The sequence below is a fragment of the Photinus pyralis genome, unplaced genomic scaffold, assembly GCF_008802855.1.
Source record: "Photinus pyralis isolate 1611_PpyrPB1 unplaced genomic scaffold, Ppyr1.3 Ppyr1.4_LG6, whole genome shotgun sequence".
Classification (NCBI taxonomy): domain Eukaryota; kingdom Metazoa; phylum Arthropoda; class Insecta; order Coleoptera; family Lampyridae; genus Photinus; species Photinus pyralis.
Window position 1 is genome coordinate 3,507,786 of NW_022170663.1, and position 19,776 is coordinate 3,527,561.

Here is a 19,776-nt window from a genome sequence, read left to right on the forward strand (position 1 = left end):
AGATATCTTATAGCACTATAGAAAAGGTAAAATTCAAATTTTTCGATTTAATATTCAGACTACAGCCCCACTAAATACGAGCATGGATGATATCTGGCATAAATGTAAATCAGGGAATATTAACCATTATACTTACTACATGCAAATCCCATTCAAACAGTTTAATTTAATTAATTTCAATGTACATTCAAATTTGACCGACATTCCCCAACTTTACCGGAACTTTGGCCTTCGTAAGGTACAATTTCCATTTTAACGAGCGCGAGCCATAATTAAATCAATAATATTTTCGTTGTGCAAATAATTAAAGCGGTGGCACAATAAATGTAATATTCTGCATGTCTCTCAGAAGCTTTTTCAATTTTTAAATAAAATTCCCAAGATTACAAGTGCTCGCTGTTATGGAAATAAGATTTTTCTCATTTTAGCGGCAATTTCCACGTTCTAATAGAATTCTTGAAGTTTATGTAAGACCAAATTTGAGGGTAGGTTCTGTTGTCGACTAAATTAACATGGAGTTTCAATTATGAGTGCGGTCAATTTTCATTTTTCAGTCGACGAAATCATTAGCACTAACAACACGCACTATACAGATTGATTATTTTTTATCGCGGTTTACTCTCGCCTTTTTTTCAATATTATGCACCCCCGCCGTCGGTTTCAATTCGGTAATTGGGTCTGGCGGGATTATTGATGAGGCAAAAAATCACGCAGAGGAGGCAATTTATACGGATTTGAACATTTATCCTCCGGGTAAAGTAATTTCAAGCCGAATATTGAATATTGATTAGGTTATAGTGCGTTATCCCTGACGAAATTGAAATTATCTACGAAAGTGGTAGAAACACAGTCACTTTGGTTATGAACAATAAAATCAATTACAATCCTAGAAAATTAATTTAGCGCATTCGAGGCAAAACCGCATTTATTAAGAGTATGCGTGCGTTTGAGCTGTAAGCACAAAGTTCCAATTAATTTTATTATAATTTTCCATAAATTATACACAATGTACCCTTGTACACTTACGGCTGTAACTTGGAGAATATAGAAAAGGAAAATTGATTTAGACTTATTCGCTTCGTTAGCGAATCGAGTGTTGAAAACTCCGCCGGAACTTCTTTTCGAGTTTCTCTTATTTATCAAAGCTGCCAGCAAACTTAGATCATCTTTGAAGCCAGCTCGAACATAAACACTCGTTATTTTAATATTTTGTGTTTGTCTTCGTTAGAAAAATTCAATTTCTTTTGACCGCCGAACAGGGTCTTCATTTAGACTTTTTTCCTGGAGAGACGTTCATTAATACCGCGCTGAAAATGTTTCGTCCTATTTTCGTCCACGTTTTTTTGCGATTTCCCCAGTGGGCGAACGTAACGATTCCCCAACTGTGGGAGATTATCTATTTTAGAACGCGAAATGAACGAAACTGAAAGAAGTGAGGGTTTTTTGTTTCTGTGAGTGCGCAGCTAAAGGGCAGGTGTTCTTCCGCGGCCAGGCAAAACAAAATGTACGTAGTCAGAGTGGTTTCTATCAATCATTTTCCGGGGAGTATCTAAATGGTTAGTCAAATGTGCTTCATTCGGGTTACCAGCCAACGTAAGCTGTGTTTAATTCACAGTTACTAACGGTTAATTTTTCAGCGATGATTGTAGATTTATAATTCTCAGTTAGTAACCGTGAATCCAGTTTTCTTTAACTACATTAAGATTAAGCCCTTGTGCCATATACGACAAGTATACCATGTATATAATGCATGCAGTAGGTGAAATAGTATATTACGTCATAAGGTTAATGAGCTTAATTTGCAAAGGTGCAAAAGTAACGTAACACGACATATTTCCAGCGCGCAATTCAAAACCAAAGCTAGTCAATGGGAGTGACAGACATAATTTAGAACAAATATTTCATTGAAAAACGTGTAAGAAGATTACGCATTGAACATTTTTGAAAATAACCGAGATACCCTCGGAGATACCCAAAGAAAAACTCAAACAGTAAAATTTCGTTTGCATTTTCCCTACCGTAAACGGGCGGAAATGGACGTTTCTTGTTAGCACCTTCTATATGTACGTACTTTTTTAAGAGAATCTGAGTCTCTTATCAGAATTTCACACGCTAGATATAGAAGCCATACGGTACTACTTTCTTATGGACGCCATATTGGATTTTTACGGAATGAGATAGATGACAAAAAAGAAATTCATTTTAGTCCATCACGATCACAGCCACTTTGATTCAGCAAGACCTAGTTACCCGTGGATGTTTTGTTGAGAAATTATGTAAAACATTAGATCTTGAAATTCTTCTTGTAAATTTGTGTAAAAGTATAGAGTGACACGTCATTATTTTTCTCATCCCGTAAAAATCCAACATGGTGTCCATAAGAAATAAGCAAGTAGTAGCCTGTAGCTTCGACATCTAGAGTGTTATGGAAATTCTGATAACAGATATAGATTCTCCTTAAAAAAATACCCATAGCATTAGTACATTGGATACGCCAAAAAAAACTGCACTTTTTGATTGGAATATGCCACTTTCTGTGGTAATAGTTAATACCAAAAGGCAACTTTTGAGATAGGGAGCCACTCGAAAATCCGTGCAAGAAACCAAAATGGTGGCCGTCAAAATGGCGCCATTAGCCGCAATATATTTTCTTGTATCTCTGCTCCTAATAGTCCGATTTTAATTTTCTTTTTTTTTGAGTGAAAGCTCTTGTGACAAGGAAACTTTTTTGCTATATAACATTTATCTCTAAAACTTAAGGATTTAGCACAATTTAAAAAAGTGTATTTGAATCACAAGTAAGCTCAACCCGATTTTTATGTGTAACATGTCCACGTCAAATGTTAATATGTAAGGATTTGTATTATTCAGCACAATATTCTGACTCTTAGGGTCTGATGATGAATCGGTCTATACGATTCGAAGTCGATTAGCTAAAGAAATATTAAAATTCAATTATTTGAAAAACGAGTTTTATTGTATCAGTTTGTATCTACAAATAATTCACTACGTCAAGAAAATAGTGGTTGCTATTTAGAAACAGTATGCCCCCTGGTATGCTCCCTTTGACTGTGCAGAAGTATGCTACTGACCCCAAATACGTGGATTGGTAGCAACCTTTTTATAATTATGGATGTCATAAAAAGCTTCTTTAAAAAATGTTTTGAAGATAAAATTTCACCCTGTATAAAAAGCATATCCGGAAAACGGTTAGCCTCGCGGTTAGCATTACGAAAAAAAACCGATAAGACCTACAAAAATAATTCTTTTGTTAAGGGATACCCGGGGATACCTATAAAAAATATCAAAATGTATAGGCTGCTCTCGAGAACACCCTATATACCTAAAAATACGTTTTAGGCTTCCCCTCAGGCTTCTTGTCTCAACAAACCGTTACCATTAATCTTAACCATTGAGGGTCTATCGTCAGCTTACAGAAGGTGGATTCCCTGTATAATAAAAATGATTGAACTTATATGAATAGGTATCTAAAACTTGGAAATCATAATATTCCGTTAATATCCTTAAAGAAAACCCGAGAGAAAACCCTCGAAAAAACCCATGATCTGATAAATAAGCACTCCAAATTTCACCAACTAGTTAAATAAAATAGGATAAGTAAGAGCGAGAGTAAGAGTTAAAGTTGATATACTGAGTGTTTCTTTAATTACTTTAAAAGCAGAGTGTATTTTCTGTTTTTCAGAGAAAAAAATTGACGAGGCTTTTCCTTTAAATTTTCATAACGCTTGATCTCGTGCCTGATGAAACGAATATTGCGTATTTTTTCAAAAAAAAAACATGGCGGATTGAAATTTTCCGAACTTGCAGGGTAGATACAAGGAGTTTTGGGGTTGTATCGATTGAATTTCTAAACGATGGCCTTTTTTGTCGAAAAGACCGGGATATTGCACAATTAAGAGCTTACTTGTGATTCAAATTCGTAAAAAAAACACTTTTTTAAAATTGTGCTAAATGTTAATAACTAAAAAGTTTCCTCGTCACAAGAGCTTTCAATAAAAAAAAAAGAAAATTAAAATCGGACTATTAGGAGCAGAGATACAAAAAAATATATTGCGGCTAATGGCGCCATTTTGACGGCCACCATTTTGGTTTCCTGCACGGATTTTCGAGTGGCTCCCTATCTCAAAAGTTGCCTTTTGGTATTAACTATTACCACAGAAAGTGGCATATTCCAATCAAAAAGTGCAGTATTTTCCCCATTCTAGCCATGTACCCGACGTACTACATGGGGCTCCCAGGAACCGTCCATTTCCGATAGGGCAAATGAAAATGAAAATTGACATTTTCAGTTTTTCGGTGATATCTCAGTTACTTTCAAAGATATCTGCGATATTTTAGCCTTTAAGTCGCTACTTTGGCCCAATTTTATCGTTCACCCATTTCAATTTATTATAAAACTTTGTCAGTTGGAGACTAATGCGCAACTGAATCCATTAACTTTCAATTGAAATCGGTTAACAAGAGAATTCACTTCTGGTCAATTCTAAAAAATAAATGCCTTGTCAGAGCACACGATTAAACATTTTATTTCATTATACAACACATAAAATGGCTACATTCGTTTTATGTCCGGGGACACCCCTATTTCCTCCATACACTTGTAAATTTAATCCCGCCCAAAGTCTACCGGGACACTAATTCTAATACACTAATTTTAACTTGAGTGCTGCTTAATCTAGAATAAGGTTTACTTTAGGTTTAACGTGTTATCCTTAGAATTTAGGTTAATTTATCTTGGAAGACGCTCGCGTAGGGCTGTTACCGACTTTATCGGACAAATTTAATTCTTTAAAATGTACGTAGCGTGCAATGCGAAGGCCGTGAAAGGTGTATTGGGTCTTAAAGACAAAGGCTTATTTACTCGTTCCTTTTGCGTTTTTATTTTCTTTGTAAGTGACCATCCAATTCCTAAACTGTCAGTGTAAATTTAAGGTCGCGATCGACTTTATCATATAGAAATGTAATTGTACAACACAACATTATATTGTATTTGGGAAATATATGCCGGGTTTCACAAACGATGATTAAGGATAAATCAATGATTAAAAATATTAGAATGTTAACCACCTTTGATTATACGCTCATTTGTTTCCCATTCTAATTATTTAATCAGTGATTAACCTTAATCCATCGTTTGTGAAACCGGGCATCAGTATGACAAAGTAGCGCGGAAAGTAAACACCATAGAATTGAAAACAAGTCGGTTCAAGACCTTTTCAAAAATTAATTTCATATTTTGTTTCGAAAAATACCAAAAGAACAAAAGAAAAAGAATTTTCTTGAATTTGATCTTTGTTAGATGTCCTTCCTTCGTGGTGCTATCGAACTCCCCCTTTTTGGGGGCGATCTTTACATTTTTCGGAGATTTTTAATTGTTATGCTCTAAACAAATGTATACCCTGGAAAGAGTCTAGAGAACATAGCTCTGAGGGAAGAGCTTTCGAAATACACTACACAAATCCAGAAAGCGCATAGAAGACCCTGGAACGTTTTCGATTGCCTTCAAAAGTATTTAACTGCTTCAAAAGTACCTACTTTTAAAAACGAGCTTTTGACAGTCTAAAGGTAAGGAAAGAAGTGAGGAAAGGGCCTAGAAAGGCATGCTCGTAGGTTGGTAGAATTTTTGGAAAAGACTGTGTTAGGTGGATGTGTTACATCTCCCCAAATATTGTGCTATATTGGCGCTTCCGTTTACGAGAAAATCAAAATTTTCCATTCCACAAACACCATCATTCTCGTATCCACATTATACCATAGTTTTGTGCTCGTTTTGTGCCGATTTGTGCGGCAATTACTCAGGTTTTGTGCGCCTTTCCTTCCAGAGTAATTTAAAATTTCTAAAGGGGGTGCCAACTTAACGTAGCTCCCCTTAGAATCGGATCGACTTGAAACCTATGTCAGTTTTGTGCCTATTTTGTGCTGATTTCTGCGCCAATAGTCAAGTTTGGTGTGTCTTTCCTTTCAGAGTTACTCAAAAATCCTTTTAACACTTTAAACTCATTTTACACAAAAATGATCCCGAGTATTTCCTTGGGTTTAGAAATCTAATAAGTTCAAGTTCAACCAGAAAAACCCTCCAGACTGTTTGGTTTTTTATTATTATTAAGAAGCAATCCTTAGAGGGACTATCCGAAAGTCCATGCTAGCCCCGTTATCGTCTTACCCAAAAAAACGGAAGAAAGAATAATCGTATCGGAAGTCCACTTGGGAATCCACGAAATGCTCGAAGTCTCGCAACACCCACAAAACGCTTCAGGGGCTAGAGAAGAAGAGCAACAAACTTTTACACAGCCGGAAAACAATAGGCGCGACTTCTAGAGGAAAAATGGAGTCGATATGTAGCTGCAAGTCCTGGGGAAGACGGCAGTTGTCGAACTTGAGGTACCCAATCCCAGCAGCGAACAAAAACAGCAGGACAACAGTAGGCACTCAAATAAGTCCACATTAAACATAAGCCACAGCGGTCACACGCCCACCCCGACAGCAGCATCTTTGACACAGAGAAGCACGAGACTCTCTGGTTTTAGGGTATATCTCCGAAAGCTGGTGAAAAGGAGTTGTGTACCTACATAACTGAAACCATGAAAACCACGCCAACTTTGGCCGTGGAGGCAATTCTGGGACCAGCGACTTTACGTTTAGTTGTGGAGGCACAGGGCTCGGAAGGCTTCCATACGGCTAAATGAGTAGGAGGAGTGGAAGGATCGAAGCAGCCTTGGGCAGGATCTGGGAGGAAACCTTTAGATTTGATCCCCTCATTGCAAGAAGGGGTGTGACTCGGACTGTCTTACTAAGACAGAAAAGTTATAAGGTCACCGCCCTGACAGGGAGCAGTGGCTGAACACAGATTGCCGGTTTCTCAAACCTGAGGGGCTCGTGTGATTTACAGACGGAAATGAGAACGGGCATCGGTGTACAGGGTGGCACAAAGAAAACGAAACACACTGAATAACTCGTAAGGCAGTAGGTCTTGGAAAAAATGCAAATTTGAAAATTGAACATAGGCATGTACAAAATTAAAAGCTCTTTCCAATGATGTGTCACTCGGCCTAATGTTCAACTTAAAATTATTGAAGGGGTGGTAAACCTGCTTAGGGGGTTGACGCTAGGAGTGTAAATTGTTAAGTACAAGTAGATGTCCCCCTTCTAACCAAAGTCGACCTGGTTTTTGCGTTTTTTCTGAAATCTATTTCCTTACGAATTATTGAGTCTGTTTCGTTTTCGTTGTACCACCCTGTATATGGTGATCGACCGAGAGCTGGCTTCAGCTTCTCCGTTGGTCAGCATGGGACCATGATAACCATTATAACCTGTGCACAGGAGAACCTCCGTAGATGTTACCGCAATAAGCATATGCAGTCACAGTCAGGTGGCGCTGATTGCGGAATTCTCGAAGTTATATTAGATATTCTGGGTTTATCTCGGTAATTCAAAGTAAAAATCGAATTACGACCAAACTCGGAATATCTTCGGATGTATTTGTGAGTTTGTCTCGGAACGGAAATACAAAAAATTTCTTACTTGAACATGTAATTTCTAATCACGGATTCAATCACTTTGAGACGCCCAAAAAAATCATGTTGATTTTAGGGATAAATCAACTAAAATAGAAATTGTTGAGATTCTAATCAAGTGTAAATCGGGCAAACGCAAATATCACTCAACATTTCTTATAAGAAGAAAGAAAAGCGACAGAGCGGTGTGACTCTATACGAGGGCATAAGTTTTGATCTATTTTCAATAGACGTCTAGCATATAGGTCAACTGTACAAGTTTGCTGATCTATGTAAGCTTTCATCAGTCGGTAAGATTACTTTAGTGAACGTAGAGTCACAATTAGATTGTTAGGAAAGGGCAGAAATTTGTAAGCGAATACTGCCTAATACCTATTTTCTCCAATGAGAACTCGTAAAACTTCACTTTTCACTAATTAAGAATTAGATTTTTTTACTTTCTCTGTGCCGATGACAGGTTTCTAAACTTTAATTGGGTTTCTTGGTGTTTTTCATTTAGCTTTGTTACTTCAACGCCACAAAATACCAGTGTTTTCAATTCCTAGATTGGTTTAGAACCCCTTTTGGAAATTCCTTGACGCAACCAAATCTTTCCATATTTAAAATTTGTGGGTGATAGCTTAATGGTAGCCTTTGTGGCAGGAAAACGAGTTGCGTAAACAGAGTTTTTTTGTTCATTACCTTAACTGTCACAATATGAAATTAATTTCGTTGCTATAGAGACAGTGTTTCTGGCATTCTTTTTATATTTGTATCCTTAAACCGGTTACATCTGTCCACGTCAATTAGATAAAACTTTCCTTTAGTGGCGTTTCAACATCAAAACAAGCAATTTTCCGAAAGTCCTTCTAAACTTCATTATAAGTTGACGGAGAACGTAATTCTGAAATAACAGACTTAGCTTTTCTCAATATAATATATATGCGGAAATCGATAGCGCGGTTTATTGGGATTATAAATAGTAAATATATACTGAGAGGTATATAAAGAATAGAAATCATTGTCGTTATTGATCTCAATTACTGGAAAAAAGGTTTTGGAGCTTTCAAGTTTAACTTTAAGGGCTAAAAGCTGCTATCGGATTTCCTTTCTATTTCCAATATCGGGGGAACTTCGAACAAAAAGAAATTGTGTTAATATGAAATGGGATTTAAAAGTGACGTACCGAAGTGAAAACGTTACGTTTCTCTTCTCCTCGTGCCAAAATTGTTAACGCCACGAATTTGTGTTTAACGTTACGCTTCATTTTTGAAATTAACATCAATCATCCGCGTGTGCGTTATAAAGCATTCCCTCGAGAGAAGGGAGTAATCAATCACGTATATCAGAAAGACTAGTTTGAAGGGTTTCTTGCCTGTTTAGTTAACTTTCAGCATAATCATATCCAAAAGGGAACACGAAAACAAATTGTGATGCACGCAGCTACTTCCTTTCAAATTATGTATTTTATCAAAAAAGGGCCCATCCTCGATTTTCTAAAGACCCTTCCCACGTTGTATCGGTTATGTTTAAACATTTGTTTAGACGTGTTCTGTATGATCAGTTTTAAATTTAACTTTAAAAACAATGATCGCGTAGGATTTGACAGGAATTACATATCCCGCGTTATTGCGTTATTTTAAATTAAATTAAAGCGAAATCTAAAATGAAAGAATTTATATTTACTTAAAATTAACTTGACTCAACAACAAAATAGTTATTTATATAACAAGAGCGCGAAGTTCAATTTCGCGCATTGAGACTGAAGGTATTTTGACGAGGCGAAGCCGAGTTAAAATATCAGTCAAATGCGCGAAATAACTTCGCGCTAGCGTTATATGCAATATTTTTTCTACAACTGAACCGATTGTTAATTAAATTTGCTGTTTAAGTTCAACTTTGTCACGTGCGCGAAATACTTTTTTTCACTGTTGACGATTTCGCGCACGTTGTCAAGGGCAACCTTACTTATTAATTAACCGTTTAAAAATCTAGTACTTCGCGCTTCGAAATTCGTGAGAAAATGACAGGTTTTTTTGACAGTTGTAGAAAAAATAAATTAATAATAAAAAAAGATGCTTTTTTTTGCCATAAACGTAACAGTGGTAGAGCCTTGGACGGGTGTTCGAACCTTGGCTGAAGAAAGAATTTTTCATCTGTGGCAGAGATGGGAATTTCCTTTAAATCAGTTTCGAGCATTCTGCCGGCTGCTACGAATTAGGTTTTCCTGCAGTTTTCCTAATTTGTAAGGTAAATACCGGAGTAGTATAGAACAACTTAAGATCTTCTGCAGGGGCACCTCTAAAAAGTATTACACGGGTCACTCTGTAATTGGGCGCAAGCCTGTTGAAAGCCCAAAACAAAAGGGACAATAAATAAATAAAAAAGCTGCCTAAAATATCTCTAAATCATGATCACTCACATTAGGAAGTATGTAAAGAGTAAAAATGAGTACAAACTTAAATGCCTTTGTTATATTATATTCAATATGTCATAAATTCGGACGTTATTCGGACAAAGATAATTACGACGACTTTTGTCGTTTCGATCGTGTGCGACCAAGTTAAATCTTGAAGCTCGAGCATCTAAACCTCAAGAACCACAACTTCCTCACCGGCAAACCCCATTTTGTCAGCCAAACTACCGTAACTAACAAACTATTAAACTTCGAATTGTCTGCACCGAAACAATGAAACAAACTTATATAAATAATGGGCAATCATTTAACTAAGGATCAAAATTATTCACTGTTAATCTCGGAAAATGTACGCGCGAACCGAAAATTGATTGGGAGCAATTAGTAAAAGGAGGAAATCGTTCGCTCTTGAGAGTGCATTGTCACCCGAACATTAATCATCTAAATTAACCTTCGCGAACCTTTTTTTGCTTGTAAGGGGTTAATTTAACGCCAAATTGCTTGTTGTTGACGATATTTTGTTTTTAGGTAAGCAAAGATGGTGTCATCCAATTTCCGTGAGATAAATTTTCTCTTACGGTTTGTCTATATCGATCTTCCACTATAAAGCGTTTATGTAACATTTCAACACCCCATTTTATTCAATGCAGTTGAAACAACCACTCTTTACCATTTCTCTCGAAAAATCTAAAAGAATACTTTCTATTTCAGTATGCACGGACCGACTTCCAGTGACCGGAAAAACTGCAACATTGATTGAACTACATCAAAATTTATAATGATCTAAGTATTTTAACTAAAACAATGCCTTGCCTTCCAAATGAAATGAAAAATTACACGCCATATTGACAGAGAAACGAATGTTTGTAGGTAATAAATTTTCGCCTATAGTTTTGTCATAATTGAATATCCTATGACGTTCAGATTGACCCAGAAACAAAACCCAAAATCGATCGATCGAATTTTCTTGAATAAACTTTGACTCTAGTAACAGAAAAAACTGAATTTGGCACGATTGCACAACTGCATCAAAATTTATAATCAAATAAATATTATCAAAAAAGCAAAAACGACGGTTCTGATTGGCCGAGAAACAAATTATCCTGGACAAACTTTGACTTATTTTAAAAATAAGACTGTTTTTCCCTCAAAATTTAATGTGAGATAGCTACGTTCATAAACTGCGAAACAAATCTTTTTAATCAAATTTAACTTTGTGATGTAACAAATCTGAGTTTTTGAATTTTATCGTTCCCGCTTTTATGCATTTCATTAAAGGAGAAAAACGCATGGTACGTCACTGGAAGCGTTTTACCTGGAAGTGCATAATTGAAATTTTGCAAGGACGAAACGTCGCTATTAGTCTCGCGTAAAAGCGGAGAAGGATAGGAAAGGAAATGGGATCAAATGTGACCTTTTAACATCGCCGTTAGTTATGAACCGAATTACGTGAAATTCAAAATGAGCATAGATTTACTCATATAATACGCAATGCCAAGTTGTAACCCTACCTAGGAGATCGTATACAGATATAGTTTTCCTATTTCATTTTAATTCTCTTTACTTCACCATCATATCGATTTTTTTTATCAAAAAATGAAAATTCTTATAAATTTCCTTCAAGATTAGTGACCAAAATATAATGCCAATGCAATAAACTAGGAAACCCGAAGAGATGTCAACGAAAAACAAGAAAATAGAAGACAAGTTAATTACATTCGAGAGGGTTACAACAGTTACAACACTTACAGAAGAGGACGAGGAAGTTATGAACCAAAGAGGAATTTTGCAGAAGGAAAAGGTTTGTCAGCACAGCCCGAAAACTACCAAGGACTAGGGGCTCCACTATGCAGCGAACACAGGAGAAAAACACAAGTCACTCACTTTACAAAAAATTATTTCAAAAACCCCAACGCTGGTTACAACACCGCAGAAATACAAAAAGAAAAGGAGGAGGATGTAGTAACTAGTAATGGGATTCATAAAAAAAATTTAATGACAAAGAAAGAAATTTAAGTGAATCAATTCAAGATTGAAAGCAAGTTAAGCAAGAAATCGAGGAAGAGAAGGAAGATTACAGTGATGAAGAAGAGGAGTCAAATGAATTAATACAATTAAATCAAATTAAAGAGGAATTTCAAGATGGAGATTATAACAGTGAGCTGGAAGATGAAGTAGAAGAGGCAGTAAAGGATGTTTCTCTACCCGCTCCAACTTCCCTAGAATGATAGGGTGGCTATCATTCTAGGGAAGTTGGAGCGGGTAGAGAAACATTAATTATTAGATACCAGCAACCAAGTCAGCGTGGTTTCTGAAGGAGTTTTCGAATTAATTAATTTAATAAATTTTTAATTAATTGATAATCACAATTCGGCGTTTTCAAGTTTTGATTTTGTTTATTGTGATTCAAGAGAGGATCAAATGTTTTTGCGTGTGTTTCCAATCATTGGGTTTCTGTTTAATTAAACTGGTCCAGATCAGTATAAGGCAAAGCTACCGTAGAAAACGCTAACCGTACATTTTTTTTGAAACAATCATCGAACCTAGAACTAGTCGGGATTGGTTAGAATAAGATCCTTAACCAATCAAAATTAATTAATGACCGCCTTTGTATGGTTCCGGTATTTCATTTTAGTTCATGTAACTTTAAGTTGTAGGCAAAGATCACTTTCCTGTAGACAACAAGAAATAAGTTGCAGCTACGAATCGTTACAGTTGGATGTAGGGCGATGGATGTATCCTGCATTCGATTTCTAAACAAATGAAAGAATTCGTCTAATACTGGAGGAACGAAGGTATAAGTTACAGGAATGCGTTAAAGATTAAACACAACTCGCTAACGTTAAAATTAGGATGGGCCTAGGGTTTATAAGCTTTCATTGATTTTTTATGAGGGGGGTTCTTTCGAAAATAAATTGCGGCAATTTCCACTTTACACCTAAAATTTTTCTTTTTACTGTTTCTATTTTCTGCTGCGCCCATCAATCATACATGGTTTTAGATTCGCTTTATTTGAATATATTTTGATCAAAAACGACTTTTTCATGGTGTTACTCGGTGGAATGAATTCGTTAATTAAAGATCATTTAAATTCCGACCGCTCGCTGTTAGGTTTAGGTTAAAGTTCGCGATTTCGGCCAGAAAGTTATTGACAAGGTGACTGTAAATTATGGAAGCCCCTCCTGACGTGAACGGTTTTAAAATTAGCACTCTGATAAATGGCTAACCACTGATGGTACGCAAATTCAATTAAACTCGCAACAGAAACAACAAATTTCTATTCGCAAACACCCAACTTTATTCATCCATAAACTTCAAGCGGAAGTCGACTATTTATAATTTTGAAGCTTTGCCGCTAAACAAATACGTAAATAAATGTTTACGCAACACAAACAGTAAACTTTTAAGAGGCTTTTTGGTTATTTAGTAGCTTCTTCCAAAGTTTTCAGTTCGTATTGACAGTTATCCCGTCATCCTTAAACTGTGGATTAGGAAAGTTTAATTAAATAGCCTTCCTCTTTCGTATGTGATTGACCATCACCTGACGTTCCACGAGAAATAACGCCACTTCCTGTCAGTTATCGGCGGTAACAATTTTCAATTCCGAAGAGCACGTGACCCTTTCCCCGACACTAACGAGATTAAATTATTGTTCGAAAATTAGTGACGTGCGCGAGAATCGTTAGGAGCGTTGTTAATTTAGATTAAAAGAAAACACCCTCTTCATTTAGGGGTATGTCGTGTAATTTACATTTTACTGATTAAAATGCTGTCTGAACATTCAACTGTGATTCGCTAAAATTACAGGCGGGCACATTCAACCTTTATAAATTATTAAATTCTATGCTCCAGTTTTTCGCATTACATGGCATGTTATATGTCCGTGTGTAATCATAAAAATTAAGCTTTTAATGGAGCACTTTATTTAACTGTTTTTTTGGTGGTAGTAAAATTATCGCATTTTTTTTAAGATCCTCTCTCAATTCATGATCGAAACAGCACGAAAAAGTAAGGAACAAGTTTAAAAAAATATCAAATGTTGGAACACTTTTTCAAAAGCAGAACGTGGCGAAAAGCGTAAAGACGTGTGAGGCAGACGTAAAGAAGGAGGCTCAAGGAAAGGGGAAACTAGATTCAGAGACAACTTGCAGGGAATGATTTGGAAGCAGAGGGGAGAAGCTTGAAGGAAAGGAAAGGAAATGGGATCAAATGTGACCTGAACAAAAATAAAAAACCAAGAAAGGGAGAGAGTGTAATAAAGCCTGCGTGAAAGAGGTGTGCATCAAAAGGGCGGCTTAAGGAAGGGGGACGGGATGTTGAAAAAGTTATTAATGACGCGTGAAGTAAATTGAAAGTTCACTTTTTAAATCTCAAGCTTCAAACTCAAAATTGAGACTTTTAGTAGACGCAGAAATTATTATGCTGAAGAACATTCCCGGAATCGTACCTCCCTTTGAGATTCGTGAACAACAGCATTTTCAACTGTTCGTGAAGCTGTACAAGAGCTTTTTCAGCTGGTCCAACAGCATTTCGACCCGGGTCAACAGCTATGTGGACTGGTACGGGTTTTTAGACCTAGTTTGTCCTTTTAAATTAATTCTACATAATTTTATTGCAGTTTTTGAAGAGATGAAAGATGAGTGTGCATTGGAGGATCAAGTGCATATTTTTGCATATTAATTGCAGTATTGTTACTGCTGACTTCACAACAATTATGCACTAAATTTAAAGCGTGAAATATTTAATACTTGTTCTTCAAACTTCAAGTTCGTCATATGAAAATTGGCTTTAATGAAGACCTTAAATCGGATAGACCTTAAATCTGATACAATAATTTCAAAAAAATTTCAAATTCCCTTGAATCGTAAACCACATTTCAACATATTATTTTAAATTTTAATTATTTATCAAACAATTCTTTCTCAAATATTCGAGCAAATAATATTCCGAACCTTTGAAAACGTTTTCAAATTGAAATTCATGAAATAATTTGACAAACTCGCTTTTGAATACATATTGGGTTCAATTAACTATTACTCTTAAAATTCTCAAACATATCTACTACAAAACATTGAAAAAACTTGAAAGAAAAAAATATTTTAAGAAAGTATGGTGTGGAAGAGCAAACATTCTCCAAAATATTTTCAATTCAATTGCCTCCTACACTTGGAATTTTCAGAGCACGATAAAAAGTACTGTAATTTTTATTTTAAAATTTTTTAACGATGGATCCAACCAAAGGTAAGCATCAAATCTCTAAACAGCCTGAGTAAAAGTTGCAGAGTTCGGAAAAATCATGGAAGATCTAAATAGTTTAACACAGTTGAAGTTTACACGCATTCATCATGTGAAAACAGTTTGATAGTGTCTTGACCCGATTTGTTTTTAACACCAGCCTATCAAAACAAGTAAAAGGAGCGAGAATTTGTGATAACCTCATTTGTAGCTCTCTAGCTTTATTCCGCTCGCAATTTGAACAAAAATGCAATGAATATGCAGATTGCGACGACATTAAATTTTGTTTCCCGTGCCGTGATTTGCACTTTCTGGCAATAAAGTCGGAAATGCATATCTTTGGATTAAAGTACATCGGGACCGCGGGTCACATTAAATCACTTCCGTACTACCTGTGCATACCCTCTATCTTTTAATTAATTCGCGTTATTTCCGGCTGCTCTTTCGCTTGAGGATGAAGCGAATTTTTTTTCCACCAACAGTTTGGCATTGGAACTTAGTATAATGCAGATCGTAAATTTTCATTTCCGTGCCTTCGCGCACGGCTCTAAATTTCAGACGTCGAACAATATGAAATGTCTAAGAAATCGTTTTCGGTTAACCATGATCGAGTAACCAATCTGCTTGTATTACGACAATTACCACAATTTATTCGTTTGATGTCCGATCAATCTCCAAGGAAATTACTTTGTACCCCGTGAAAACTCGGCAAAATAAATGTTTTGACCAAAATCCAAAAACCCGATCGATTAGTTTCTAAAATGTGAACCAAAAAGGGTTCTATTTCTAGAACTTAGTTTGCTTTTCAATTGAGAGTGGATTTAGAATTTTCTTAATTTGGAAAGTGTGTATCTGATCCAAAACATTTAATGCAGTTTCTTATCGCTAATCTATGATTTTGAGTAAATGATGTGGCTGCACTTTCCCGTAAAGTACGTACAGAAAACGAATATATAACTACCAAAGTGAAAAACTTACCACTGATACGAATTAATGAGATCACTCGCCTGTAACAAACAAAGGAAAATATAAGTAACACAAAAGGAATAGTTTAAAATACGTAGTAGTAGTATATTGTGCAAGTTTCGCTCAAATGTTTTTATTGTGTCAGTTGTTTTTGTTTAATGTTTAAAATTCAATCATAATAGGAAAATTTCATTTGGTCTAAAGATAACTCGAGTATAAACAAAAAAAGCAATGACAATAATTTCCAAAGGTGCGATAGAGCCAGTACTGTATTTTAGGGGAAAAAACATTATAGGTAGGCACATTCAAAAAAAGAAGAAAAAACAGATTTCGGTAACAATCTTCAAAAATCCAGAAAACATGAATACAATTATCAGACAAGAAAATTGAACTACATAGAAAATAGAGTGGGAAGGAATACAGTGCGTTTCAGATAATAGGGTCACCTCAATCTCAGAAGAAATATTTGTTAAATATAATTTTATATGTGACAACACGATCTATCTGATCGCATAATAAAACTTCCGGTATCACTTCCGATTTAACCGGAAAACGATGCAACTTTTGAAATCTAGCATGCCATATGACAGAAAAAACCTACAGTAGCTTGTTCATTGTTTTGTTTTGAAGATTTACTTTTGCACGAGACGCTCTCCCCATGTAATGCAACCATGACAGCACACGACATGCTAGATTTCATAAATGTTCTAAATGTTAAATCACGAATTTTCTATTTTTCTTTATATCAACCAGATATTTTATGTTGTTTTGATTTTATGTTGTTATTAATTCTTAAAAAAAATAGGAATTGCGTTTGAAAAACAAAAGTTGCATCGCTTTCCGGTTAAACCGGAAGTTTGAATATGCGCTGATGGCAATGTCAAATAAAATTATATTTAACAAATTTTTCGTATGTCGCCAAATAAAAGATATATTGAGGTGACCCTATTATCTGCAACGCACAGTATATGCCAAATATCACAACAAACCAGGCTACAATGAAAATTCTGGCAACCTAATTGAGGTACAGTCCAAACAATTCATAATCATGGCCTATTTAAGGAATTTTAAATTCTAAACTTTGGCTTTAAATCAATTTAGTTTACTTCCTAAATTCATTCGCCATCATAATTGACAAATAGGCCCATAAATCAAAACGACCAACCTCATAGAGAACAAAAACTGCACCACTGACACCGCTGAAAGAATTACAGGGTCGCAGGAATCGCAGTTTGAAACATCCGTTGCATACTCTTCTTTTTAGCATTATTGCTTTTACATTGAAATTTAAATTTGCTAATGGTTTTGAAATTTTCAAAATTTGGGGTTTTACGTCGAAATTTTCCTTTCATGTGCAACTTAGAGTTAATTCTTGCAAGGTTTTCATATAATAATACAGGAACTTTAAAAGTAATTTCTAGGCATTTCATCAAAATTCCTCGCATTTTGAGTATTTCGTCTGCATGCAGTAGTAGATGTATTTGAGAAACACTGAAAAAAACTAAAACCGAAAATGCTTAAACAATATTATGCTTCTACTCTTCATAACGCAGGGCTAGACAGAAATAAATTCGTTCATTGTAAGCAAAACCTCCTTCCTTTGTTTGTTCGAACGGAAACGAAGTTACCCACCCATTCACATCTTTTATTCGCGTTAAAGAATATTTTTATAACCTTTTTTTATTCAAACTCTTGAACATGGTATGCGCCCCAAAGAATTCACATTCACATTAAGATAAACTGATGGTTAGGTACAATGTTTCAATCGACACTTTGGTGCCAGTTGTATATTGTTTATGAAAACACTTTTAATGACAGACCAGTCCAACTAATTTGAAACATATCGGGAAATACAAACATGATTGCAATAGTTACCAACCCATAAGTACCCTAGCTAGCCGTATTCTCCAAACTGCTAGAAAAAGTAATAAACCGAAGGCTAAGTACTTTCTAGGGGATACACATATAATTCCGGACTTCGGATTTCGACCACAATCCAGCAGTTACTAAGTGTTACAGAAACAATGGAAGAAGGATACGAAATAAACAACACACAGTCGCAGTTTTCTCTGACATTACCCAGGCCTTCGATAAAGTGTGAATCCAAGGTCTCACATAAAGATACATTCCTCGACATATTAAATATGTAATCATCTCCTTTCTTAAAACCAAATGCGCCAGCAAAATATTCACAATCAAAAAGAAGCTACTAAATACCTTGAAGCATACCGGGAAACACCATTACAACATGATCGTGGCATCTTTCTATACAAAGCTCTCTTCAGACCTATAATAATCACATACACCTGTCCACCTCAAAAAACAAACCTCAAGAAAATTCAGCCCTTCCAAAACCAAGTACTATGCATTGTAATTAACGCACCCTGATTCATGACGAATCAACAAGTGCACTACGAACTGGGAATAAATCCAATCGAGGAATGTATCCGCAAACCACGCACCAACTCATTCTCCAACAATTAGGACGTAAAATCCTGCATAAAAGAATGAAGAGAAAACTTCCCAAAGATCTATACTCGGACATTCGCCTCAAAGCGAAATTCGAAACATTAACACATAGGTTCATAACAACTCAGCCATGTATAACATTTTTGTATGTTGATCTGGTTATTAATAAATTTTAAAAAAATTAGAACTTTGAAATATCTAAAAAATAACAATGGAGTAATAAATTCCGCCTATACAGACACAGACATTTTTTAGACGTAATCACGACATCATCATTGGTTTTCTGGTTCTCTTTACTCCTTCATATCTTTCTTTTCCCTCCTTCAGGTCGTCAACCAATTTCCTCTTTTCATTTCTCCCTGAACAAGGCTCTCGACATGTCCCATCCAGTTCATTTCCCTTTGCTCTATGATCCTTTCCTCTCCAATTCTACTTCAAACGTTTCTTGGTCTCTTTCATTGCTGTTGGTGATAATTGATAAACAGCATCCCTATCCAACTCCTTTTCCGATATCAAACCAATCCACCTTTTTACTCTGATTTTTGCTTTTTGTTTATGTAAGTTTTGTATTAGTCTTTCTCTCAATTGACACCATTCCTTTTTAGTAGTTCCAACAGTTTCTCCCAATTTACCCAATTGAATGCCTTTGCTGTTAATGACCTTATATGCGTTGGTCATTCGACATTATAATTTAAGCTAACATTCTTTATGTATCTTTATGCCTTTGTTGTATCGTTGCATGTACTTACTGTAGCGGGTATTCCGCTTGTGGATCTATTGCCTCTATTTATTACTCGTAAAATTTATGGCATTTATCGATTGTACTACAAACCTAATTTCGTTACTATATTCGTTCACTGGAAACAAGGTATTACAGAAACAGCTGTTCTTGTTTGTACCTTAGTGTTATAATGCTGATATTACTTATACTTATAGGTAATTGGTTACTTTAATATTTTGTTACTGAAATTAAATAATTATATCGATTATTCAGACGAGAAGTTGGAACCCCCTAGTACCGGAGCTTTGCAAACTCGTATGGTCCTTTATTTTTGTTTTATTTTTAGTTTCATTTTGGCCGGATTTTGTGTCTGTCTGGCGCCCACCCTATACAGGTTTGCATTCGCTCTGGATTGTTTCACTGGGAGACCTACTCTTCCCTGATTATCCCGTCAA

General features: G+C 35.7%; 1 protein-coding gene across 2 annotated transcripts in view; it reads right to left on the minus strand.

Annotated features, from left to right (window-relative positions):
- Positions 1 to 19,776, minus strand: part of LOC116174779 — a 152,932-nt gene that overhangs the window by 117,318 nt on the left and 15,838 nt on the right. The window contains exon 2 of one of the 2 annotated variants that reach the window (XM_031492772.1): positions 16,144 to 16,172. The exons of the other annotated variant lie outside the window; for it this stretch is intronic. The gene's annotated coding sequence lies outside the window, so the exon portion shown is untranslated. The remainder of the gene's footprint in view (positions 1 to 16,143; positions 16,173 to 19,776) is intronic. 2 annotated transcript variants of the gene reach the window in all.